The 27,350-nt window shown below is 38.1% G+C and overlaps 1 protein-coding gene across 2 annotated transcripts in view; it reads right to left on the bottom strand.

Annotated features, from left to right (window-relative positions):
- LOC145984281 (inactive phospholipase C-like protein 2) overlaps positions 1-27,350 on the bottom strand; it is a 744,169-nt gene that overhangs the window by 565,082 nt on the left and 151,737 nt on the right. The gene's annotated exons all lie outside the window — the stretch shown is intronic.

Genomic DNA, 27,350 nt, shown 5'->3' with positions numbered 1-27,350 from the left:
GTGAAATAATACAATATGACTGTTTAGTTTTTACAGAGACCTGGCTGAATGATACTGTGAGTGACGCTGAACTTCCGTTTGCCAAGCACTTTAATATTTTTAGAAATGACCGTCTAAATCAACATGGGGGTGGTGTCATGATTTGTTTAAACACGAAATGGAACTGTAAACTACGTGGTGATCTGAGTCAAGCCTGTGAAAAAATTTGGTTGGAACTTAATATTCAGAAAGGTAAAAAACTTATTCTTGGTGTCTACTACTGCCCGCACAAGAACTCTCCCCTGCATATCCTTGAAGCTTGCAGGGATTCGGTGTTGGCAGCCATGAAGTGTGGAAATGTCCTGTTATGTGGTGACTTCAATCTTTCAATTGACTGGGAAAATCCAACCACCGGAAGTGCAAATTTCTCAAATGACAAATGGTTTATCGACACTTTCATGTACGGCATTGGGTTGAAGCAACATAACATGCACAAAACACGAGGTGAAAGTAATTTGGACAATGTGCTGGCAACACTGTGTGAAATGGAGATAATTCCACAAAGGAACTTGCTACCCTCAGACCATGCCTCTCTCGATGTCACTGTGCACCTCCCGTCCGCTGAGAAGGTCAAAAACCTCCAACCCCAGAACGGACCGCGCCGCCTGTGGCGAAAAGCCCCCTGGAATGCAATTCGCGGAGCACTAGATGCCTACCCCTGGATTCTGCTGGAACAGCAAGAGATCAACGAAGCCGTGGAGATGTTTATGGAAGTTCTACATGCTGCAATAAATGACTTCGTTCCCACCAAGCAAGCGCCTTCTGCGAAATACCCGGTTTAGTTTGATAGTGAACTAATTCTTATTTTGAAAAAACAAGAAACAGGCTTTGAGCTTGTGGAAACAGTACCCCAATGAACACACTTATAAAACATTGTGATATTCGGAAGCACTCAAAAAAACTATTCAAAAATAAGTATATTGATTATGTACATAAATTTAACATCAGAGTGAATGACTGATCCAGAGAAGTTCTTTTCGTTAGTTAATTCAAGAAAGCAGAACCCGCGTGTGCCAATGGAATTTGTGCATAATTCTACCACCGCTTTAGAAGATGAGAGAGTGCAACTTTTTAATGTGTTTTTTCATGAAAATTTCTCCTCCGAGATAATTTCTGAACCTCTTCCTATAGTCAAGTCTGTCAGTTCACACACTCTCTATTGGATTAAAACCTCCCCTGAAGAAGTAAAGTCTCTCCTCTCGTCTTTGCCGTTGCGCTGGTCCTTAGCCCCAGATGGAATCCCGACAATTTTCCTTCGTAAAACTGCTGACTCCCTGGCTCACCCTCTGTGCCTCTTACTTAATAAGTGTTTTTCTACATGTGTGTTTCCCGATTTGTTCAAACGTGCCAATATTGTACCTATCTACAAATCTGGAGACAAGAATTCCACAAATCCGTATAGACCTATCTCTCTTTTGTCACCTCTCTCCATTGTCTGTGAGAAAATAATTAAAGACAGGTTGCTAAAGTTTATCTCCCCTTATAAATAATGCTCAGCATGGTTTCCTTCCAGGCAGCTCTTGCTTTGACCAATCTATCGGTATTACTTTCACGTGCTACTCAGTCTATTTCAAATAATTCCCAGCTTGACGTTATATATTTGGACATTTCAAAAGCCTTCGATAAAATAAATCATAATCTCCTTCTTCATAAATTACAATCCAGATTTAACATCCATGGGAAATTTCTATCCTTACTACAAGACTATCTGAGTGCACGTGAGCAGCGTGTTATCCTTCCTCGCACCTTTTCCAGCTTTCTTCCTGTTTTGTCTGGAGTTCCTTAAGGGAGCGTCTTGGGCCCACTTTTGTTTCTTCTTTACATGGATGATCTCCCCGACAGACTGTCCTCTCTCCCTATACATATACTTCTGTTTGCCGATGACTGTAAACTCTTCACAGAAATCTCATCAGAACACGATGCTTTAATCTTACAGCAAGCTCTTACAGAACTACTTGTGTGGTGTCGCCAGTGGAAACTTCAATTGAATCCTAAGAAATGCTCCTGCCTCACCATTTCCCTATAAAGGAACAAACTCGATTCTGCTTATTATCTTAAAAACAATCCCATCAAAAAAGTTTCCTCTCAAAGAGATCTTGGAGTTATCATCGACAAAAAACTAAACTTTAATGAGCACATTACGAACACTACTAAAAGAGCAATGCGTCTTCTCGGTCTTCTGTACAGATTCACTGAAATCCAAAACCAATCATCCATCAGCATATTTCACAAATCCCTTCTCTCCCTCATTCTTGAATACTGCTATCGTATCTGGACCATGGCTTCAAAAACAAATCTTTCCCGGATTGATTCTGTCCTCAACTTTTTACTCGCCATTGCTCGCCACAGAATACCTTCTCTGAGGCACCTTCACAAAACAGATATTATGTCTGTTTTCAATATCCAACCACCACACACTCGTCGTGAATTAGCAGACATGACATTTTTGAACAAAATCATGAATGGTAAAATTAAATGCGAATTTCTGCTCAACAAATTTCATCTACGCGTCCCCACACGGCCAACCCGCAACGTTAAGCTCTTTCACAATCCCACCACAAGACTCTCCCTTCTACAGCGGTCTCTTTTCTACAGGCTTCCTCGCATATATAATAACCTGCCTCTAAATGTGGACATATTCTTGCCAGAACAAAATTTTAGAAAATTTTTAACGATGTATGTATAATTTTGATTTGTTTTCAGTGCCATCTTGTACTCTATTTTGTTGTTGTTGTTATTGTTATTTTCCTGCTGTTACTGTTTCAGTGTAAAATGGTCATTCAGTACTGTATCTGAAACTTTAGGTAAAATAAATAATAAATAAATAAAATAACCTGCAGAATTCTTGCACGGAAATTCCGCGCTTCGGTTTCGCGCGTTTCCATGTAGTGGGCGTTACACCATTGGATTTCAATAGAAGGAGACAACAGAAGTTCTGTTGCCGTGTTTCTCGGCGTTTCGCAGCGTTTCAGTGGGCGTTAAGCTTAAAGCAGTCCACGCTGCTTAAAATGGCTGGTAGCTGCACACTCTCACTCACTCTCTCTCACGAGTTCATTGGTCGAGCCCTCTCGATTCACTGCCTGCGCAGAGACATGTTTCCGTTCGCTCGCTCCAGAAATTCCCGAGATAGAGCGTACCATCAGTTTGCAGCAGCGCCCACTCGCTTTCTCTCCTTCTCTGCCGTTATGCACGGCCTTGCTCCACTGATTCACGAGACAGAGTGTAGCCACATTTTTCCGTTGCAAGGTGAAATCAAGTTGGACCCACCTGCAAAATAAACCAGCCGGCCCCCGTGACGGAGTGGTCAGCATATCCCGCTACGACGCCAGGGGTCCCGGGTTCGAATCCCGGAAAGGGCATGGACGTTTGCGAGTGTCCATTCATCAATGTAATCACTCATCCCCATCTTTGCAAATTAGCCAAAAGTGGCACAAAAACAAAGTAAAATAAAGCAAATCAATCTTCGTGCAGCAGAACTTGCGGAAGGCATTAGTGAAGAACTGAATGCAGGAAAAATAATACCGATAACTTTAAATTTTTTTAAAAAATGCATATATTGGTGAAACTTACTACCAAACGCAAATGCTTAGAAAATAACCAATCTGTGTATCAAGTGACTCAAAACAACAAATCAAATAATTCATTTTCAATGGTTGGTTGGGCCCCTTTAAAAAAGGTCATGGATGTTCTCTCTCGCTTCAGTCTCCCGTTTCTTCCTCAATCCTTTCATTTCGCTGTTAACTTCAAATGATAAATAAGTGACTATAATTAATTCAAAGAACCATTTTCATTTATTATGCCCTTTGGGTGGATAGAGGTACAGCATCCAATATTTCAGGATCCAAACAGAGCCGCTTAAACAAACCAGAGAAAGTTAATCCTGGAACTAGTAATCTGACAGAAGTTCACATAACACAGAGAGAGACGTGTCTAGAAATAGCCTGGTCAAAACAACAATCATCCTCTTCATTACGCGATTATTCAGGGAGAAATTACTTGCTTCTCCGAATCCAACATCAAATGACACTGAACCTATTCATTACAAGGTTGTTGTACTCGCCGTTAACGTCACTACTGATCACGCTCAGCTCTGGGGTTCAGTGTTCAAATTCTCGCTGTCAAATACCTCACAGCTTCGTTACAAAACGCGGATTATTTTTATTTCTCGTGAAATGAAAGAAGGATTTGACTTGAACACTCCAAAAGTAAACGATATCGAGCCTATTGAGGGTGATAACGGTAGAAAAGGGGAGAAAGCGACTGGTCGGAGCAAAGCAGTGCGTGCTGGTAGCTGCAGCCAAGTTTTCCCCTCCATTCACTCACTTCTACTCTCACGCGTTCATTGATTGATTGATTGATTAATTTGGTGTTTTTAGTCCATTTTATGCACAGTAAGGCTAATCGGGACTGGACCTTCAGTTTAAAGTGGGAACCGAACCACTATGTGCCTCCACCGGGTATCGAACCCGGGATCCCTTGATTACAAGTTGACGACGCTACCACTGCGCCATCGGCGAGGTCGAGCCCTCACGAGTCACTACTTGCGTAGAGTCTCGTATTCGTTTGCTATACTCTGTCCTGAGAATCTCTGGAGTTAGCGAACCAAAACAAGTCTCTGCGCAAGTAGTGAATCAAGAGGGGCTCGACCAATGAACTCGTGAGAGGGGAACTGAGTGCAGCTACCATCCATTTGCAGCACAGCGCACGGCTTTGCTCCGCCCACTCGCTTTCTCCCCTTCTCTTCCGCTATGCGCAGCCTTGTTCTACAGATTCCGGAGACAAGAGTTTAGCTCCAGAGATTCCAAGGACAGAGTGCGAGTGAAAGAAGGAAGTGTCCTGGTCAGTTACGATAGCATAACAAATTTCTAGAAATATTTTACAAAATTAATGAAAATATTTTGTACGTACATCTTTATTCTCCTTAGGAACTGTTCAGATTTAATCATAATTATAGCTCTCTTAATTCCTTGCTTTGTTTTGTCTGTTTGTTTCGTTTTCCCATTATTATACCCAACTCTTAGCAAAAGTATGGAAAAGTTTTATGTCTCGGATGTAAACATGATTTCTTTCAGTTTGTTGTTACGAGTCCACATGTGAAACATTACTTAATTAAAACAATAACTAATTTAATTCGCATAGCTTGTCAAGCGTATTATTGTTCATAAACGACCCGGCATATTCAAAGATGGGTGCAAATAGCCTACGTGCTGATTCACGCAATATAATAAAAACGTTAATCAAAAAATCAAACCCAAGTACCTCACGATCATGTGTAACACTCGTGAATGGCATTGTTTATTATTGTCTACATAAGGAAGTAAGATTTATCATATTAACTGATCTCTTACACTATTACAGGAACACACATTGGAACGCATGTTTGATCGTGCAAAAATGGATGCATTTGTAATTTGTATTTTTGCTAACGGCGTATCTTTCCCACCTCTAGGTAAATCGCAACGATGATGAATTGGGGAGACAGATGAGGAATACAGAGCTCTATACCAACCTCTCCACCAGCAATACTAGATAAATTGATGAGGCTTTAGCGTTTACTATACAACTAGTGTTTCTTTTCTTATCGAATTTTTGGAGAAAAAACAAACTCATCCACATAACTTCTCGCCTTCAATAAACTTATAAATATGTAAATGGTATACGGAATATAAGTTACTTAATATTACTTACTTGAATTCGAATCAAACGATTGTACACTTACCTGAAAAAGAGGTAAAAGAAGATTAATACAAACGGGAAACAATTTCTAAGATCTATTATCTCTTTTTTAAAAAAGTTCAGTCTTAGTATGTAATGCTTTTTATCACAACAGCTGAGTTAATAGGTAATTACCCTCTAAAGTTGAAATCAATGTATCCAATGACTACTTTATGTAACCCGGAATGTTCATATAGCCAATAGGAATAGTCAAATACAACAACAGAACTCGTACCGAATTTCAAAGAAATTTGTGTATCTGTATGTCTCTGGAATCTGTGGAGCAAGGCAGCGCATAACAGTAGAAAAGATGAGAAAGCGAGTTGGTGGAGCAAAGCAGTGTGTGCTGTTGGAAATAGCTGCTCGTAGTTGCACTCACTTCACCCTCTTACGAGTTCATTGGTCGAGCCCTCTACAAGTTGCTACTTGCGAAGTCACAACTTGTTTGCGTTCATTCGCTCCAGAGATTCCAGGGACATAGCATAAGTACTATAATTCGAAGGTTGAAAATTTCATGCCTTTCTATTCCGACAGTTAACTACAGGGAAAATCAATTACATTAAAAGTCTACCATTATAATGTGCAACCAGAAAACTATGTTGCATTTTGCAAGTTGAAAATGCAAACAACAGATGAGAAATGTGATCTTTTTGAGGGAGGAAAAAATGTACATTAGAATTAGTCAATTCTAGAAGAATGAACATTTGAAATCGTGTCTGGAGATTTTATCGGCAGGTGAAAGCTATTTTGGTCTCCCTTTCTCGTCAAGAACAGTAAAATGAAATATGTGTATCGCTCCCTTCGGGTTCCTTCGACACCGTCTGCAGCAATTTGGCCTTCCGGAAGCACAGCGGCATTTGTGAAATCTTCCGATGGAGGGAGACCCTGGTGGCTGCTTCTTATAACATTTCATAAGGGTGATATTTCTACATACTGGCGACCCAACTGAATCTTTAAAAACGGTTATAATCGTGGAAATGTCTCTGTTCAAGTCTCAAATCAAAATTGATGGGAGGAAATCGGATTGGCTGTTAATCTACATATTTAATGTATTCGTATAATGATGTTATATTTGTTCCATGAAGAGCGAGCCCGTCAGATGCAGCACTTTGTCAAAGTACAATTGTCATAAAATAATAATAATGTTTACAACACTGCAAACATTATATTTTACCTTACACTACTATACTACACACATTATGAAAAAATAAAGTAAGTAAGTAAAGTAATTGCACCACGTTTGTACTTTATTATGTAATATGTAAAGCTTTTTATAGCATCTGATAACAATATAAATAAAATTGTTCACTGCATGCTGCCCCTAGCAGCTCGTCTTTTTAGACCAGTTATTTTGATAAATCAAATACAAGATCTTGTGTATTGCATATGAATGTTAAAAAAAAAAAACAGAAAAACTTCAGTGCACGTTTTATGCATCTTCAGGCATGTAGATTCGTGCAAGGTTTATTACAATTGTGCATTTTCTTTGTATCTACGAAACGTAACACCATTCGGAAATTGTTCCTTGTATATACGTATCAACGCCGTAAAGATACTGCTGTACCTGTCTCTACTTTGCCAGTTTTAAAGTTAAAGTACAAAATCTCGCACAATGTAATTAAAAATATGTTACTTCGCATAAAACGTTTCCTCTAAGTAGTAAATACCGAAAAAAAAACTTTGCCATTTACGTCTTATGCTCTCCCATGAATATTAGGGCAGGGTTGGTTAGGTTAGGTACAAAACCAGTAGGAAATTGTTCCTTGTACATGCATGTCAACATCGTAAGGATGCTTGTTAACAGTAAATATTTTTTTTGCCAGTTAACATACAAAATCACACATCTACAATGAATACGTTTCTTAAAAGATTGGTATTACGTCTTATGTACTACTAGGTATGTAGTTTCTTTCAAGGTTATTATTGTAATTGTGTGTGTTTGTAAAAAACACACCACCATTCGGAAAGTGTTCCTTGTAGTACATATGTATGAACTGGACGGTAAGAGTAGCTACTGCTAAATATTATACGTGCAATCTTTGCCAGTTGTTATTCGGAAACTACACATTACTTGTTTATTTGCAATGTTACATTCACACCAATGGCGACGGAAGTGACTCGAATAATATTACACGTGTTTTAATCTTAAAAATTACAAATTACTAGGATTGCGAAAAAACAACTGATGCATGGCGTACATTTCGTGTATTGTGTTTGGTTGAAAAAAAATGTTACAGCAAACACATAATCATTTATTTGGAACGGCATTTTAATACAATTTTGCAAGCATCAAACGCATTACTTTAACCTGGTTTTATTTTCTGTGCCCGCATACACTCAAATCCTACATACGAAATAACAGTGAAACTGCTAATGCTAATATCAATATACAACATTTTCGGAACACACACGAAAATGACCACCTAATATTCATTTCTACACATATATTTATAAACGTCGCTTTATTTATTGCCGTTCCTGGGATAATTAACAAATCCGCCTTTTTTTTTTTTTTTGCTGTTACTTGGTAATGCAAAACATGCAGCAAACTTTCGCAATTTACAACAGGTGATCGAGACTTTGCCATTTTATCAACTATAAAAGTGTAAACACAGAGTATACTAGGTGCTGCACGTATCTGTTGGCTGCACAGTGTACTGCTTTTCCATGTTTACCTGGCACTTAACGGGTTAGGCGGAGCCCCGACCGCCACTTACGTTACACGGGACTTTAAGTGCTAGGTAACGTTAGGCGGACATTGAACAACCGCAAAATGGTGTTAAATGGGGGATAAGACGTTAAGCGGAGATGGTGCAACCGGCCCTAACTGCGGGAACTACATCGAGACCCGCGTGACTGCTTATACCGCGTTTGTTACAACCTGTCCCGGTTCCCGCGCTAGCTGATCGCTGGCTTTTCTCCGTGCTGGGGAAAGTCAAAGCCAGGCAGCCAATTAAAATACGCAACGTGGTAATAGCGTCTACGTAAGCGCCTGTCTTCTGGCTTCCATTCGCTCCTCGCTGCCCAGCAGACGATTTTTTCCTCGTTTCTCATTGGCACCGAAACTGTCGACCGATCCCTAGCGCGGGAAACGGGACAGGTTCTAACAAACGCGGTATAGTACCCAGGTAAAGAGAAAAACCTGGGAGGCAATGAGGTCTGCGCACAGCTGTGGGTTGAGGCTCGCTTGCGCGATGTCGAACACCTGGGATTGACGTGCGTGTTGCATATTATTCTAGACGCGCCTCCTTGCAGACTGGTTTCTTCCGGGTCTTGTGCAGGCCTCTGTCGGAGGCCAACATTTCAGCGGTGATCATGACTCCGGCGTACTGAGAAATCTTTCAACGTTGCGTATCCAAGCACTAGTAAAACGCTGGGATAAGGGCATTAGTGTAGAGGGGGTTTTCATCAAGGAACAGAGGAGCAAAGGTCTCTTCTATACGTCCAAATGTGTTCAGTTATTCTGAAAAATCAAAAGTTCCTGTTTGAAGAACGCCCCTCGTATATATAGTGCCACTAAAATTACTTACTAAAGAGATTCAAATTCCTTCTTTACTTCTACACTGTTGTGTAAGATGTCATGTTGGAAGTATAGTATTTATATTAGCAGTACCTCCTCTGTGCACACCTAGCTTCACACACGATAATTACCTGAGAACAATCTTTGGTGGTCACACCACGTACACCTATACCCCGAGACGAGCCTATATGCATTAGTTCAATAATTTCTTTCATTTGTGTTTAGCAAGATTTCTCAGGACTTTCATTATGCTATCTGAGACATCACTCTACACATTTCTGTCCAATTTTATCTCATCATATTTTTCCCCCTTTATTTTGCTTAATTTTCCTACTCTATTAATGGATTTAGGAATAACGATTTTATGTGCAAAATGAAAAAATGCTGTATCAAAAATAAGGATTAGATGTTCTAGATGGAGATAGGGATTTGGGATTCTAAGTTATTCTTGGTGATATCATGATTGTATCTTGAAAGAAGCGACCGAACATCCATTTGTCTTCTTGATTTCGTCGTTCGCCAACATATAGCCACTGTTGCAATCAAGCAATTGAAAAAATAACTTGTAAGAAACGAGTGAGCGTTCTGTACAAAGTATTCACGACAGTCTATTATTTAACAACACCTGTTTCCAATTATATGTAATGAGACATGAATGAAAGAGATTGTATAGTTTGAAAGTAATGATTCTGTCCTCATGAAAACTATCATCCAATTATTTTTATACTGGGTGAGTCTTTTAAAAGAGGCCCCTTGGAAAATATGCTCCTTGCTTGTAGGCAACCCTGGTACACCTAAGAGAAGAGCGGAGCAGAGAACAGTCCAGGATATGTCATGTCATGTCATGTTGTCGAATATGCTTGGCACCGATATCCTGGACTGTTCTCTAACCCGCTCTTCTCTTCGGTGTACCAGGGTTGCCTACATGCAAGGAGCGCATTTTCCACGGGGCCTCTTTTAAAAGACTCACCCAGTATATTATTTGTAAAGAAACTGTATATGTACTTCAGGCACAATGAATAACCATAACTTGAATGACAGGGATTTTTTATTGATTTGGTGTTTTAGTCCACTTTATACACAGTAAGGATAATAGGGACTGGACCTACAGTTTAAAGTGGGATCCGAACCACTATGTGCCTCCACCGGGTATCGAACCCGGGACCCCTTGCTTACATGGCGACGACGCTACCATTGCGCCATCGGGGAGGCCCAAAACGAGAGAGAGGTTCGAAATACATACATCCTGGTTCGGCACCGAGCAGTTTCTCACAATCAACATGCATCCATCATCCATTCGTAAGTAACTTCGATGATGCGCTACTTTTCCTCTTGGCGATCATTAGGGTTTCCAATTTGCTTGAAAAATGTGTCCCTTGGCATCATATGCCAGCGTTTTTTTTTTCCCGCTCGAATGCAGAGAAAACGAAATGTAGGCTACTAAAGTTAGAGTGCTGAAACCTTCATTGTTTCTGGGCAACTTGGAGATTCAATACTTTGCTGTTTGGTGCCAAGAGATATGTGGCCATATAGTAAAAATAAGTGATTTTCCGCGTCAAGCGTTTAGGAAATGTATTCATAAATTTGGTCCCTAATGTGCACAGGAAAAAAATCATAATTCTTTTTAGATTCCTCACAGAACCTTATCAAGGTTGAAGTTTTCTATTTCAGAGCAAAATCTGAAACATTGTACCCGTTTCTACTTGAATTTATAAAAGCAGTTAAACTCATGATCAAATATCACAAATCACATTTATAATATTTGGATTGATGGAATAATAACCTACATTAAATTTGTGTGTGTAGGAGCTGGGTGAATGTGGGTCAAATTTTGGGAATAGCTGTCGAAATATTGAAGGAATTCTTAGTAAGTCTTTATAGTTCTGGTTTGGGTACTTTCACGGATTGTTTGCGATTATGGATTCAATAGCGAATAGGAGAAGATTACAAAAGAAAAGCTACAGTTGAGAACAACAGTTCCGTTTCCCATCTCAATCGGGAAGCATCGCCTTGTTCCGAATCACAACCAGCAAAGCAATCTGACTAAGTGAGTGGCATGGCTTGGAGCACCGCCGTAGATGACTCCACTTGCAGAAGATGAGCCTTTCAAGGTAATCAAACTGCATGTGCGGCTACCTTTTGATCGATACGCCCAAGCCACATTCCAAGGAAAATTACACAAAGTCTCGGGATAGTCTTTTACAAAATTCCAAACCGACAATTGACGCTTCTGGTTTGCTGAAATGAATCCTGATCATTGCTTCACTTTCCTTCCACTTATTCTTTCATTATTCCTAGTTTCAACAGGTTTGTGTTCTTTCTTATCATGGCATTGTAAATTTAAGTAGGGGCACTGTGTAGATATCGAAGCTTCAACACTTGTATGTCACAATGCAATTAATAACAAATGCATTACTGAAAGCAGAATCTTACAAAGAAAACAACATTTGAAATTCTAATGTATCGATACTCGTGTACAACATAAAGTTAAAATTTCATGAACATCTGCGGTGTACAGATGGCATTGGCGGCTATGATAACAGTAGGGTAATTGTCTAATGATAACAGTAGGGTAATTGTCTACAGCTAATTCCGTTAGTTTTCTTATACATCCTACTTTTTTCAGGAAGGGAATTATGTTGATGCTGGATAAAAGGTTTATTTGTGTGTCGATTTTAATTCTTGAACATCGCATTCCTTTATGGAGAGGGACATTTTGCCAACTTATCATCATTGCCCTCGGCCATAAAATAGAGTAGGTTGCAATCAAAATGTGAAAATAACAATACATTTCTTCCATAATTATTCAGTAGAATTTTAATGACTCTCAAGTCTTCACGAACAGATATCAAAACTGTGATACTGATTTGCACGATTATGGTTTTGGTTGATTTTAGTGTTTCAAGTCCCCTTCATGCACAGTAAGGCTAATCGGGACTAGACCTACAGTTTAAAGTGGGATCCGAACCACTACGAGCCTCCACAAGGTATCGAACCCGGGACCCATTGATTTGCACGATTACTTCATCTGTGTTAATATGAAAGTCTTCGTTCGCAAAATACAATAACAAAGGCAGTTAAAGTGAGATTTGTTTATATGAGAGTTAAAATTATGTGAAAATGTGCATGTGTGTAGGGGGTGGTTGCGTACACACGCTCATACTTGCGTCAAAGAGAAAGAATACATCAAGAATGTTTCATATTTCAGTGTTTAATATAATATCCATACATATGAACTAGCGTAGCCTATATGTTTGTGTATGTAGCGTTATGAATTTTAAACATATGAATAAATAAATTCGTTTACGAGTACATAAGAAATTCCATATATTTATTACTTTAACTTATAATTAGACCTCGGGCCAGCCTCCGTGGCGGAGTAGTTAGCACATTGCGCTAAGATTCCAGGGGTCCAGGGTTCGAATCCCGGCCTGGGCATGGATGTTTATCACTTTCATCATGTCATCACTCATCCCCATCTTCGCAAATTAGCCAAAAGTGGCATAAAAAAATCGAAGTAAAATAAACCAAATAAACAATTGTAACGATTGATAAATTTTGGTAAATTTCTTTATTATTCAAATTACTTTTCGATAGCCCTCGTATAAATTATTTTGTAGTTCTAATCTTTTGAATGTATATTTTATCTTTGTTAAAATTGTAACGCAGTTTCTGCCAAGCGAAAAAGAACGCGAAGCAAGTTGAAGCTTGCATTATTTTTCTTTTTTAACAACAATGGGTTCTTTTTCGTTCGGCGCTGCGCGGGTTTGTAAATAAGTTTAGCTTGCATTGTGTTTTTCGATATGCCTTTTTGGAAGGGGTAATTGTTGGATGCTAAAAATAACTTTTCAGTTTGTCCAAATCTTTTGTTGGGGAATAGAATTGCGCAATACCGCAAGTATAAATACCAGCCGTCTCGCTGGCAAAATCATCAGTATAGCAGTAGATTCCGGAATCGTTAGGTGATTAAATCGCTTGTCGAGGTCCAGGGCTCGGAGAATACGGGCGTTGTGTGGGGAGTGGCTGGTCAGCTCTCCCTTCCACAATGTCCGAGGTTTTCCGTAAGCCACCTTTCAGGATTTGTGCTGGTCAGCATGATCCTTAAAGGGGATTTAGCGAGCATATAAATAATTTTATTCATACATATTTAATGTTAATAATTTAAAATTTTGATTCATAAATTCTGTTGGAGTTGTCACTGGTCAGTGTGACTCCGATATAAATTCAAGATATACATCCTTCTCGTCGAGTAATTATTCTTAAATCATTCTGAATTCTCCTGGTCAGGAGGTTCATTTAAATAAATTTGTTTCTTTGATACTTAAATCCGAGAGCATACCTCTGGTCAGAGGGTGTCTTTTAAATCTGATAGCTTATATAGTTTCACGTCCGTTTTTAAAGTCTGAGTATCCGGAACGTTTATTGGTTTCTCTTATTTAGGTTTTATATTAGATATAATTTTGAAACAATTATAATAGGTGACCGGTCGAGTATATGTTTTTATAGAAATTCATTTAATGGAAAGGTCTATTGTTTTGCTTTTGCAATGTGAGTAGCCAAAAAGGGTAGACATAGAGTCCCCTATTATGTTAAGGAATTCCACGTGGACATTTGTAATTTGTGGCCGAGATATGGCTTTGATATTGGGTAGAGAAAGGCTCCCCTTATATTTTGTTATGAATGTTATTGGAGGTTGGCCCTGAAGAGGGTAGTATACCTCAAGAGTTCTAGAGAACATAATGCAGATGTGAAAATATGACAGAAGCACGAATAGATATTTACGGAAAGATGTTATGCAAATTTTTCTTTGGTTTTGGTTAATTGAAATTTTGTCGATCATTACTGAATAATTTGTCACCTGTTTATTGAAACGAAGTTACAGCTGGGTTAGTTCTATGATGGGATATGGACAATATATATATAAGAGAGAGCTCTCTGGATTGTATGTTTACTCGAAAGCAAGTTTCAGTCTATGTTACGGAAGTCATTTTTGAACAAAAATTTAATTTTGGCATTGTAGTTTCCTCTTGATCAGAAGATTGTATATTTTTCTTTCAACCTAACTAATGTTTGGATTTGTAAATAAATTTATAATCGTTAATTGGTATTTCCTTATAGTAAATTTGTCTCATAAGTATAAATTAACTGGCATCCTTTGGGTTTGGTGAGGTGTCCCGCCATCACTGGTCAGTGAGGCGGAGGCTTTATCAATCCAAAGGACGTCAGATTCGATTATGCTGATTTCGCTCGCGACTCGCATGCGTATCCTCACTGGTCAGTGGGATGCGGGTGCGATCACGAGGGAAGTTTAAGCACGAGAATGGTTACCTTATTTTGGAGTCTTAGATAAGTAAGCATAAATTTAATTTTAATTATATTATTATTCAAAAGCAGACCTTTACCCGAACTTTGGGATGCGCGTAGTCGTGGCATTTATATATTTATAACAAAGATATTTGGTAGGCAGCGACGCCCGGTCTTTGTCTTTCGAGGGGATCGAGTCGGTGCGTCGTGTGCCTTGGCAACGGGCTGAAGGCCTACATTGTTGCACAATTAATGAATTACACCTCGGATTTTAGATTCTAAACCAGGTTCTATATGCTCGAAAAATCTTGAAGTAGGTTCCGAAAAACTTAAAATGGTTCAAAATTCCTTAAAATTACTGATTATTAACAAATCGTTGAAAACCAAAATTTCAAAAGAACCTTAACAAATGTTAATAAGTATATATATAACATCCAAACATTAATTTTGTAAGCCAGTTTTCATTTGTATACATCATTTTCCAAATTATCCACAAATTACTGTAATACTACACCTTTGCTGTTAACAAAAGTTACTTGTTGATATGTTGAATGAATTATGCATAATTTAATTTGTTGCACAATACTAGGGTGACTACTCACCGTGAATTCCTTGAATTCTGGGAATTATGCAAGAATTATTGGTTCCGTGAATAATGCGTGAATTAATGGCACCATGAATTATGCTTAAATATTTATGCCAAGCATATTTCTCCGTACCCAGGGCGGGCCTCAGCTACTGGGCGGGTCGCAGGTGGCGGATAGCGAATGGCCATCAGATATGATGGTTAGCTGCGAATAACCAAATAAGCAGTCCCGGACCGAGGCGGCAGTGCTATCAGGGTCTGGAGGGAGTGATCTGTGGCAGGATCACTCCCATTAAAACCCAGAAATGCCCAAAGACAGCACTGTGACATGGCGAAGAAGTGCCGCCATTAAATAAGCACAGCCCCTGCTTGCTGCCTTGCAGGGAGGGGAGGGATCCCCAAAGGCTAAGGGAAGGATACCCTGACAGAAAACCAAGGGGTAGGAAGGGCTCCGAAGGCAAAGCAACACCAACCTACCTAGGGGAGTAAACCCTAAATAAATCCTGGTCCTCCAGGTTGGGGGTTGGGCGTAGGGTTAACTCCCCTACCCCGTCAAAAGAACTTGTTACGGATACCACAAGATTGCCTCGGAGGAGATCGGATAATATGTTGACGACCCGGCGAAAGAAAAGGTTAATGAGAAGGAAAACCGATATAATGCTCGCAACCTGGAATGTAAGAACATTGAAGAGACCAGGAAAGCTGAGAGAAATAAGAGAAGAAATAGAAAAATATGGAGTGAAAGTGTTAGCATTACAAGAAACACGCTGGAAAGGACAAGGAATGATAACGTCTGGAAAACATATACTGATGTATAGTGGAGGAGAAACTGGTAATAATGGTACAGGTTTCCTAATCCAAAAGTCTATTAAACCAAGTATTATTAACTTTACAGCAATTAATGATAGGATGTGCTCAGTCAGAGTTAGAGCAAAATTCTTCAATATCACAATGTTTTGTGTGTATGCTCCCACAGAAGAAGCAGAGGAGGAGGAGAAAGATTTTTTTTACTCAAAATTAGAAGAAGAAATAAATCATGTACAAAGACACGATGTAAAAATCATATTAGGGGACTTAAACGCCAAAATAGGAAGAGAAGAGATGTACAGAAGCATAATTGGCAAAGAAAGCCTGCATGAAGTAAGCAATGATAACGGAATGAGATTGATAGACTTTGCAAGCAGTAAGGAAATGGTAATTAAAAGTACTTGGCTTCCACGAAAAGACATAAAAAAGGAGACCTGGGTGTCTCCAGACGGCCGCACAAAAAACCAAATAGATCATGTTATAATAGACAGGAGACATGCCACAGATATTATGGAGATCAGTAGTTGTAGAGGTGCTGATGGTGACACAGACCACCATCTAGTGAGAATCAAATATAGACAGAAAATTGATGTGAAAAGATCAAAAAAGGAAAATAAGAACATGAAACATAATGTAGAGGAACTCAGGAATGCCAGAGTAAGAGAGGAATACCAAGAAAAACTTATGGAGGCACTAGAAACCAAAAAGGATATATGGGAGAAAGGAGAACTAGAATGTAAGTGGGAAATACTAAAAACAGTAATAGGTAAGGCAGCAGAGGATACATTGGGAAAGAAACAAAACAAGAAGAGAGAACAGTGGTTTGATGAAGAATGCTCAATATTAATACAGGAGAGAAACTATGCCAGAAAAAGGATGCTTCAACGGAGAACAAGACAGGTAGTGGAAGAATATAGAGAAAAGAGGAGAGAAGCAGATAAGACATGTAGAGCTAAGAAAAGACAGTTTGAGAGAAATAAAATAGAAGAGTTAGATGAAATGAAAGATAGAAATGAGATACGAAAGTTTTATGAGAGAACAAGAGATCTGAAGAAAGGATACCAACCTAGAGCGGTTTTCTACAAGGATAAAGAAGGAAACCTCATTGGAGACAAAAGAAAGATGATGGAAAGATGGCAGGAGTATTTCTGTGAACTACTTAACGGAACCAATGAGGAGGATAAAGAAGAGGGGAAAAGTGATGAAGAGGAAGAAATAAGTGAGGAAGAGGAGGAAGAGATAATACCAACTTTAAAGGAAGTAAAAGATGCAATAAAGTCTCTAAAGAATAATAAAGCGCCAGGAGAAGATGGCATAGAATCGGAGCTGTTGAAATATGGTGGAGAAGGAGTGAAGAAGGCCATATATGAAGTGATAGAAGAAGTTTGGATAAAAGAAGAAATGCCCAGAGACTGGACAGTAGGAATAATATGCCCGATACATAAGAAAGGGGATAAAGCTAAGTGTGAAAACTACCGCGGAATAACACTACTGGATGGAACTTATAAAGTATTTGGTAAAATTTTAGCAACACGATTGGAAGATTGGATGGAAAGAATCATGGGAGATTACCAAGCAGGATTTAGAAAAAATCGCTCCACGATGGACCAGATATTTTTACTGCGTCAAGTGTTGGAGAAGTTCTATGAGTATAAAAAAGAACTTCACCAACTATATGTCGATTTTAAACAAGCATACGACAGCTTGGAAAGAAATAAGATCTACAGCATAATGAAAGAGTTTGGGATCCCAAGGAAATTGATAAGACTTACAAAAATGACAATGAAGACAACGGAATGTAAAGTCAGAGTAGAACAGGAAATGACAAACATGTTTAAAGTAGAGAAAGGACTGAGACAGGGAGATTTACTTTCTACAATACTATTTAATTTAGCATTGGAAAAAGTAATCCGACAACTACCAATCAACCCTGGAGGAACAATATTAAATAGACTAACACAAATAGTAGCATATGCAGATGATGTAGCTTTAATAGCAAGGAGTAAGCAAGCTATGGAAGAGAGTTATCTAGTATTAGAAGAGAAAGCTCAAGAACTAGGACTGGAAGTGAACACAAATAAAACAAAATATATGAAGATGGGAAATCCAGAAAGAGGCAGAAGAGAACCTTACATAATAATAAATGGAAAAGAATATGAAAGGGTGGAAGCCTTTAAATATTTGGGCTCAATAATAACAGCAGATAACAAGACAGCTACAGAAATACAGGAAAGGATAACAAGTGGAAATCGATGCTACTTTTCTTTGCAAAATGTGTTTAAATCTAAAAATGTTAGTAGGAACACAAAAATTAAAATATATACAACAATATTAAGATCCATAGTAATGTATGGTTCAGAAAGTTGGGTGATGTCGGTAAGAGAGGAAGATTGGTTGTTAAGGTGGGAAAGGAAAATACTGAGAAGGATATTTGGAGCGGTAAGAGATAAAGAGGGATGGAGAATGAGAACAAATATGGAAGTACAGGAATTATTTAACCAGCCAGATATTGTAGTGAAGATCAAACAGGGTAGAATACGATGGGCTGAGCATGTTCAGAGGATGGAAGAAGCACGGGTTGTCAAGAAAATATTCAATGGAAAACCGGAAGGGAGGAGAAGAGGTAGGCCCAGAAAACGATGGATAGAGGACGTGGAGGAGGACTTAAGAAGATTAGGAGTCAAGGGATGGAGAAGAAAAGCAGAGGATCGAGACGAATGGAGGGAGGTAGTCAGGAAGGCCAAGGACCTACATGGACTGTAGCGCCGACCAGTAAGTAAGTATATTTCTCCGTAGACGTGAAAAATTGAAACTTTCATTAATCCAAATCCGATTCAATTTACACATATTTATAAATGTCCTGAGGCACGTTTTTTTCACAGTCTAGCTTTTATTTTTATCGAGGAAGAAAAAGAAAGCTGCGTGGAAAATAAAACCGAAATCTCTCAACCAGTTTACTTTGTTAGTGTCCATTGCAGAAAAGTCTATCCGACAGACGGAAGATAATTACAAGATAGTATATTGAAAGTGGGGGAGATATGAAAAAATTAAGGCAAAATGCTAATATTTAAGAGATTTATTGAAATAAAAATAAGTTTCATATTGCAAAATGAAGATCAGTACTTGCACTGTATCTGATAGTACACATGAGTAAAAATCTCTTTCTGTAAAGAATAAAAAAAATACACAAACAAAAGTCTGTAAAACCCATATTACCCCCACTGATGGGGATAACGTGAGCACCCTGTGGGGGAATATGGGCACTTATGTTTGATAGATACATTTAAGGACATATACACGTAAAAATTAGTCACATGATAGCACTGAATGAATGCATAAACATAGGAGTGAGCACGGGACGGCAAGGGAGAAGTTGCCCCTCATGGTACTCTCACTTAGAAATTTAGTGTAGAGAAATCTTATTGCCGTTATTAAACAATATTATTCTCTTTAAAAAATAAAGTATTTTCAAGCCGACGAAAGCTCCAAGCAAATACGGCGGATTTATTTCCTATGTAATTGGACTGTCACTTCGTTCTCCAGCAAATTACTTGTTATTAAGACTCGCGCATTTTATTCGTAAGCCTAGTTATGTTGCGCCTATGTGGTCGCAGAATAAATTGGTCACACATTGGAAATGGATAAATTATGTGTAGTGGTTTTGAATATGCTGCACGAAATCATGTTTATATGTAAATTAGTCTGAACCACAGGGAAGGAAAATAAAGGGGGAGGAGAAACAGAATTTTTGTGCCACGGAAGCTGAAATTCTTCCAATAGAGTGATTTTCGGTGTGTCCAGACGCACGTTACATACGCCCCTGTTTAGTATCCATCAATACAATAAAACAGCGAGATGGAATGAGGATTTTCTTTCTCTGATTGAACTTTGATCAAGGCTTTTTTGCCCCCTTAATCAGAGGGTCTGCGCTCGCCTATGATCATAAACATGTCCAGCAGTCCTCAAATTTCCTCATTCAGACAGATGAAATGTAATTCTTCCTGTATACCAACACAATGATTATGATATCGCAAGGAACAAAGATGACAACAAATTCACTCCTCACCTCAATACTAACGTTTGCATACATGACACCGACTGTCGTCGAGGTTCATCCGTCAATGGAATACGATGTGAATTTGTTATGGATCTTGAAAGGTCATGAGTAATACACTTCCTATTTGGCAATTTCTCAGGTTTCAAAAATATTATATGGCTTAGAAGCTTATATTTCTAAAGTGTCCATATTACACCGAATTGCTGTGCTCATATTCCTCCGAATTGCAACTTTCTATGTGAGTTGGTACTACTGCGTTGACAGTACGTGATCCACTGTTCTCGCTTTGTTGTTTCTATATCCATACATCATTATCTCAAGTAATATTCAGCTCAGATCTCAACTCCTAGTAGTCAAAAATAACATCAGCTGTCTTTTTAGTACAATTTCAAGAAGTGCTTCTTTTTAAACAGGCCCAGAAAGAACGTTTATTCTCGCCAGCTCAGATGTGAACGCCGTTACACGCGACAATCAAGACTCCACCCATGTTGTCACCCTAGAATTTATTTTTTTTCACCGCACATAACTTACGCTGTGATGCAATAACCTTAATTGTGCTCATATTCCCCATGTGCCCATTTTCCCCCTGGTTCCCCTATCTTGGAGTTGATTATGTAAATGACTAAATTTGAGTTTGAAATTCCTATACAATACAATTAACAGTTTATCGTAGTTAGTATATCACGTAACGTCTGTGACTTGTGTTTGCACATGTATTTCGGATCTGAGTATGTGAAATAGCAAATTAAACTCCGAACCTTAAATTAAATATGGTAAATTTCTTATATCCGCAAGACGGCTAAAATTTGCTAGTTCATTTAATTTTAATATTCGTACTTACGTATTCTGCATTGAGAAACATTGTTGAAGGTGGCATTTCGCTTATTTCACGGAAATAAGCTCTATTTGCGACATATCGAGTAAGTTTTCTTCGTTTCTTTTTGCTTTCGGTAATACGCAAAATGGCGGTCACAGTTTCACTACCGTACTCGGCATGCAGTGTTTCCACCCCACTACACCGAAAAATACCTACGTAGCCTCACAAACCATTGACGCATAGTCCCACGAACCATTTCCGGTAAGGTTAGGTTAGGTTGGGTCACGTTTAGGTTAGAATAGTTAAAAATTGGTTTAGAAAAAAATGCGTAGCCTCACACACCATTCTCGCATAGCCCCACGAACCATTGACACATAGCCCCACAAACCATTTGCGGAAACGTACCTTCTTCAGTTACAAAAACACGTGTTTGCAAACACTGACCGGCATTGACCGTGATTACGTCATCACACACAGGCAACATCCGGCTGGAAGGAAATGGATGCAACAACTTTCGTGCATCGGTCACACATTTATATCGAAAAATAGATGATTTACCGGCAAAATTCAATGAACGATGCGAGAAAACACTTCCCCGAACTTTCACAACTATAAAGGAACTGCATTCGGTAAGTAATTTCTCCTGTAAATTTGAAGAAATCCGTCTTGCGGATTTCTTATATCCGCAGCTATATTTACCTTAAATATTTTAAAAACACTAAGATTGCTGACCAAGGCAGTTTTTTAAGATATAAAAACACTTAACATGTAACGTAACGTTTCAACCCTGTATAAGGGTTTAGTTTAGTTCTTCGTCTGAGGAAGACCCTGATACAGGGTTGAAACATGTTAAGTGTTTTTATATCTTAATAAACTGCCTTGGTTAGCAATCTTATTGTTTTTAATATGGAAACAAGGCTTAATTATATTACAAATATTTTAAATATATATACCGTTAAATTGAATTGAATCAGAATTTTTGCATACATTGTAATCACACAAACCCTTTATATTGTTAACATATTTGTTTATGTACGTGGGTGGGTGGTGAGAGGCGGTAATACATAAGGTTGAAATAGAGAAAACATCTGCTTGTACCCTAGCATTGTTGGAAAATCTCCTTGAAAACCAGGAATTATACTTGAATTTTATCATGGTCCTAGAGTGGCCACCCTGAATACATAATATGCTTCATGTTACCCACAGTCAAACTCAGCCATTTGTCTGTGAGGATCATCTTATATGCTGAAAATGATCTTTCAACAGAAACGTAGTCAGTGGTGCAAGTTTGAATACTGAAACATTACTTTGCAAGGCGTGAATGCCAAAAGCACCGAACTGATGCGAAAGTGAACAAGACCACACAAATCAGAACAGAAGTTTGTACTTTGGACTGTGCGGGTAACAGTGGCGCCAGACATTTTGCTTTGTTTAGAGGTTTGGAAAAACATCATGGACTTGGAGAGAGGGAAATCGACAGAGAGTATGTTTTAAACACGTTTGCCAATGAATATTTCGTCACCACAAAAAAGCAAATACCTCTGTGTGATATAAAACTCCTGTAAAACCTTAAAAAATATACAAAGACCTAAAAAAAGTTTGATTTAGGCGCATAAACCTACAATAGGTTCTAACAAGCAAAATAGGTTATTTTAGGCACTACAAAACTTCATCCATTGTTGCATTTTTAATGAAACTTTGACGTAACTTGTTGGAGTTCTTATTTACCAGCAAAGGAAAAAATAGGCTAAAAACCTAAAATCCGAGGTCTACTAATAATACATCTACAATTTTGAGTAGACACTTTGAGAACATCACCATCTCTTAATAATTTTATCGTTAGCATTGGACACTAGATGTAGATGTGTCCATACTACACCTACACAAAGCACTGTAAACTATTTTCATAATAATATATGTAGTAGGGTTTACTGCCATTCTGGTGTTGTATAGTCACGGGCTTCTGTGGAGGCACATTGCACAGTGGTTCGAATCCCACTTTAAACTGTAGGTCCAGACCCAATAACCCTATCTTTGGATAAAAGTGAATTTAATAAAAATTCTACTTAAGGGTTGTAACGATCTCATTGAAAGTCATTGGGTTGTTACAACCCAGAAGTGTCTGTAAATAAACAGTTTAAGACATGCAAGCATTGATATTATAAATTAAAGTCAAGAATTATGCAACAAGGAAGAAGTTTGTATGTGTGTGTTACAGGTGTCAAATTTAATAACACATTAATGTTAAATGGTATCAAATTTGAAGACATGCACATGCACAAAAGTTTTGATCACCCCCTTGAATGTTAACATGCAACTCGATTATGTAAAGCATTTTAAAAATGTACTTTACATTACATTAGAAAATTTTAAAAAGCAATCTAGGAAATTCCTTCTCGTAAGATCTAAATCAAGATAAAAGAGCGAGAGAGAGAGAGAGAGAGAGAGAGCTGTTTAAAACAATGTTGAATCCTAATGATGTCAACGGCGAAACCAGAAGAGGGGTAAAAATAAAATAAAAAAGGAGACGCGAAACATGGCAGTAGACTTACAACTTGGAACTTAATTAACAACGATGACAGCGTAACCCAAAATATCACTGGAATTTCATTTCAAAGTCACAAAACATAGCAGTTGACGGTTCAATTACAGTCTTACTTTTTTGAATTTTCTTTCGTTGATAACAGCATTACTATGCAGAAATTCATGCATATAATTCACGTTATGGTGAACATTTTCGTGATATTTTCTAGAAGTAGTAGTAAATGGATAAAGGTATGTAAACAATAAGGGTTATAATAGCTAGGAGGAAATATTACACCCCGAAGGAATTTCCTAGATTGCTTTTAAAATTTTCTAATGAAATGTAAAGAACATTTTTAAAATGCTTGATATGATCGAGTTGCACGTTAACATACAAGGGAGTGATCAAAACTTTTGTGCGTGTGGATCAATTTAAGAAAATTTCCCAGCTTTCTTCTATTTCAAATGAACATTCTCGATTATTAATTGGACATACATGTGCAGACTGTACAGAAAGCTGTCAGGAAGCGTTCCACGGCTCCACGGCATCAAAAACAAATAATTGTTATTTGTGGAGGACACCAAGCTATGTTTTCATCTTCGGGACATGTGAACAAAACCACCTGCAGATTGGGAGGGGCGGGGAAGGGATGGTTCGACCAGTTAGAGGATACTGAAATAAATAACGCCTCAGTTCTCCAACCGTTGCATACAACTTACCAGATTATAAACAAGTTAGATTATCTTCTGTACATAGTAAAGATTAAAATCAGTGAATTGGAATATATTTTTTTCAGAAGAGATTATGTGGCTTTCTGGTGGACCACAGTCAGTACCATTGTAACATTTCAGTAGTGATGATATGATAATAACACGTGGCGCAACAGTCCGTAAGGGCCAGGACCTACCTACAGACTGCTTACTTATCAAATCGTATCAAACTTGTATTGAGCGTGACAAGTCATAATTTAGTAATTAAACTAACAAGTTTTCATTAGTGTACTGAATGTTAATTTCTTATGCAAGTTATTTATAAAATAATGTCATTATTTTCTACCCGTTCTCTCCAGCACAAGACTATGATTGTTCAACCCCATCCTAACTTTTATTTGACAAAAAGACATATTTTTACCCATGAAAATCCTAAATGAAATTACAATTCAGCATTGAACAATATACGAAAATTACATTACGTAAAAACTAATAAACTAGTGAAACGTACTTATCAGCTACTACTAGGTTACATCTTTCTCCATAGTTAATGTAAATGTCAGATTTGGAATAATGGAAGTTCAAGTGATAGAAACCTCATGGTTGCTTCCAGCTGTCATAATGCGAATGCAATCCTGTGGTAGCACAAAAAGTTATTACCCTTATGATTCTACAGATAAAACAGAATTCGGCGACTTTGCTAAAACCGCAGTGGTAGTGTAGCGTCATTGTCTTGTAATCAAGAGGTCCCGGGTTTGATACCCGGTGGAGGCACATAGTGGTTCGGATCCAACTTTAAACTGTAGGTCCAGTCCCGATTAGCCTTACTGTGCATAAAGTGGTCTTAAAAAGCCAAATAAATCAATCAATCAATCGACTTTACTAAAACAATGTGTTACCAAATTCATTCGTTCATTTCCTCTAGAAAGTGAAGTTGCCCTGAATTTACAAAACGCACGTTAATTTATTGAAAAAATCAAGGCGACAATGTATTTCCATTTTTCTTATTATTATATTCATTCATTCATTGTTTTCTGCCTAATTGGCAGGTTTGTCACTGCAATCTCCAGCTTTCCCTGTTATCTGCCTTACGCTTCGTAATAGCATACGACCCAGTTAATTTAATATCATCCATAAGCTGATATCTCTTTCTTCCACGGACTTTTCTTCCTTCAACCATTCCCTCCAAGGCATCTCTTAGCAGGCAGTTTCTTCTTAGACAGTGTCCTAACCAGTTTCTTTTCCTCTTCTTGATGGTCTCCAGTATAGATCTTTTTTCACCAACTCTTTTCAGTACGGCTTCGTTTCTTACCTTGTCTGTCCATTTTACACGCTCCATTTTTCGCCATGTCCACATTTCAAAAGCTTCGAGTCGTTTCTCTTCATTTCTTCTCAACGTCCAGGTTTCTGCACCATATAGTGCTACACTCCACACAAAACATTTCACTAATCTCTTCCTTAGACCTATGTCCATGGGTCCACAAAAAACATTTTTTCTTCTGTTGAAAGCTTCTTTTGCTATTGCGATTCTCATTTTCACTTCTTGGTTGCAGCTCATGTCACTGCTTATAGTGCATCCGAGGTACTTGAAGCTATCCACTTGCTGGATTCTTTCACTGTTTGCTCTCACATTAATATTCCTTGGTTTCCGTCCTATAACCATTGCCTTCTTTACATTAATCTTCATTCCATACTGCTCACAGCTGCTGTTTAACTCTTCTAACATACTATTTATGGTTATTTCATCCTCAGCGAATAATGCCATGTCATCAGCAAATCTTATGCAGTTTATTCTTCTTCCTCCCAATTTGACACCTCCTGTGCCCTGGAAACAAGTTTTCACTATATCTTCTATATATATAATTACAAACAATTAAATGCAAAAATCATTTCCCAATTATATTTCACTTCAAGAAATGATATGTTCCTAATTACATTTTTCTGGGTAGACGTAAAAAGTGAAATGCTGATTAAATTTCGAAAAGCGTCATGAAACTGGTGGGTAATTGTTAAGGTTTCTCATTAGTAAGCAGGTGATTCAGGATATACTGATAAACCAACGCCCTTATCGCACCTTTGTATATAACAGTGGTGGATGCCACACCGATGCCGAGCACGTTGAGTGCTGGGTTCGAGTCCTGACGTGGTCCTGACAGTGAGTTTATTTGCGAGTGACTTCCATAATTTTAATCTAACCATCACTCGAGCCCACCACTGTGATTAGCCATAAGTGGCAGAAAAGCAACGCACAATAACAAAAATACAACCGCATCTTATCACACTTTCATCTACCTGCGTTTGATGCTTTTAACGTTGCCAACAGTTACCTCGCATTAATTTACGTCATAAAATGTAATTGAAATAATATGCAGAGTGCGAATTGACCAGCAAGTCACGCAAACGGCTCATACGAAGAAAGAAAGGAGTATTGACAAGTTGCCCGCCTTTTCTGCGCAGAGGGACTCATCAGTATGCCACCTCAAAGTCTTCGACCTGAGAGGAAGAAGAATATGGAGCTAACATGGAATCCAATTCTGGAACTGCCACTCTCTTGTCTCTCCAACTTTAGCCGCTTGGGATAAAATCTCTCATTAATCACGATACGGTTTTGCCAAAGACGTTTTAATGTTGCACACAAGAATTCTAAAGGATATATCACTTGGAATCTCTAAAATAGTCTTTCTCAACGTTGGTGATGACTTATCAGGAAAATGTACTTGTTCAAATATTGCTCTTGTTGGGATTAATTTTCAAACTTGGCATTGGGAAATGCTTATATTAGTAAATATGAATATAATCATGTTTATTACTATAAATTATGGGATGTTCGGGAAAAAGCACTTAAGACCAAAAATGAAATTTTACAGGAGGCAGTTATGTTTATTCTTTTATTAGGGAACATTACATACATGATATGCATGCTGGATCATCATTGTTAAGAATCTTTACACATGCTCAAAATATATTTATACTTGATATATTTACTTTAATTGATTCAGTGTGATTTAAATGAAAGGAACATAAAATCGCAGTTTGTGACTTAAGTGCTTTTTCCAGAACACCCTAGAATTAATTGCCTTAACATACAATCAGACAGCAAGCAATGATATATGCTGCATAGTACAACAATTGATTTTTATTGATTTGATTTTTTACTTAGCTTCTGCAACTTTTGGCTAATCGCGATGAGAGTTCCAAAGATATTTGAATAAGGGACTCATTCCATTTCAACTTCATTATATTGAAAATCCACATATTTTAAACAAAATCA

The sequence above is a fragment of the Lepisma saccharinum genome, chromosome 2 (assembly GCF_977018435.1).
Source record: "Lepisma saccharinum chromosome 2, izLepSacc3.1, whole genome shotgun sequence".
In the NCBI taxonomy this organism is placed as follows: Eukaryota; Metazoa; Arthropoda; class Insecta; order Zygentoma; family Lepismatidae; genus Lepisma; species Lepisma saccharinum.
Note: the sequence above shows the minus strand (reverse complement) of the source record. Positions and strands in the feature narration are given on the sequence as shown.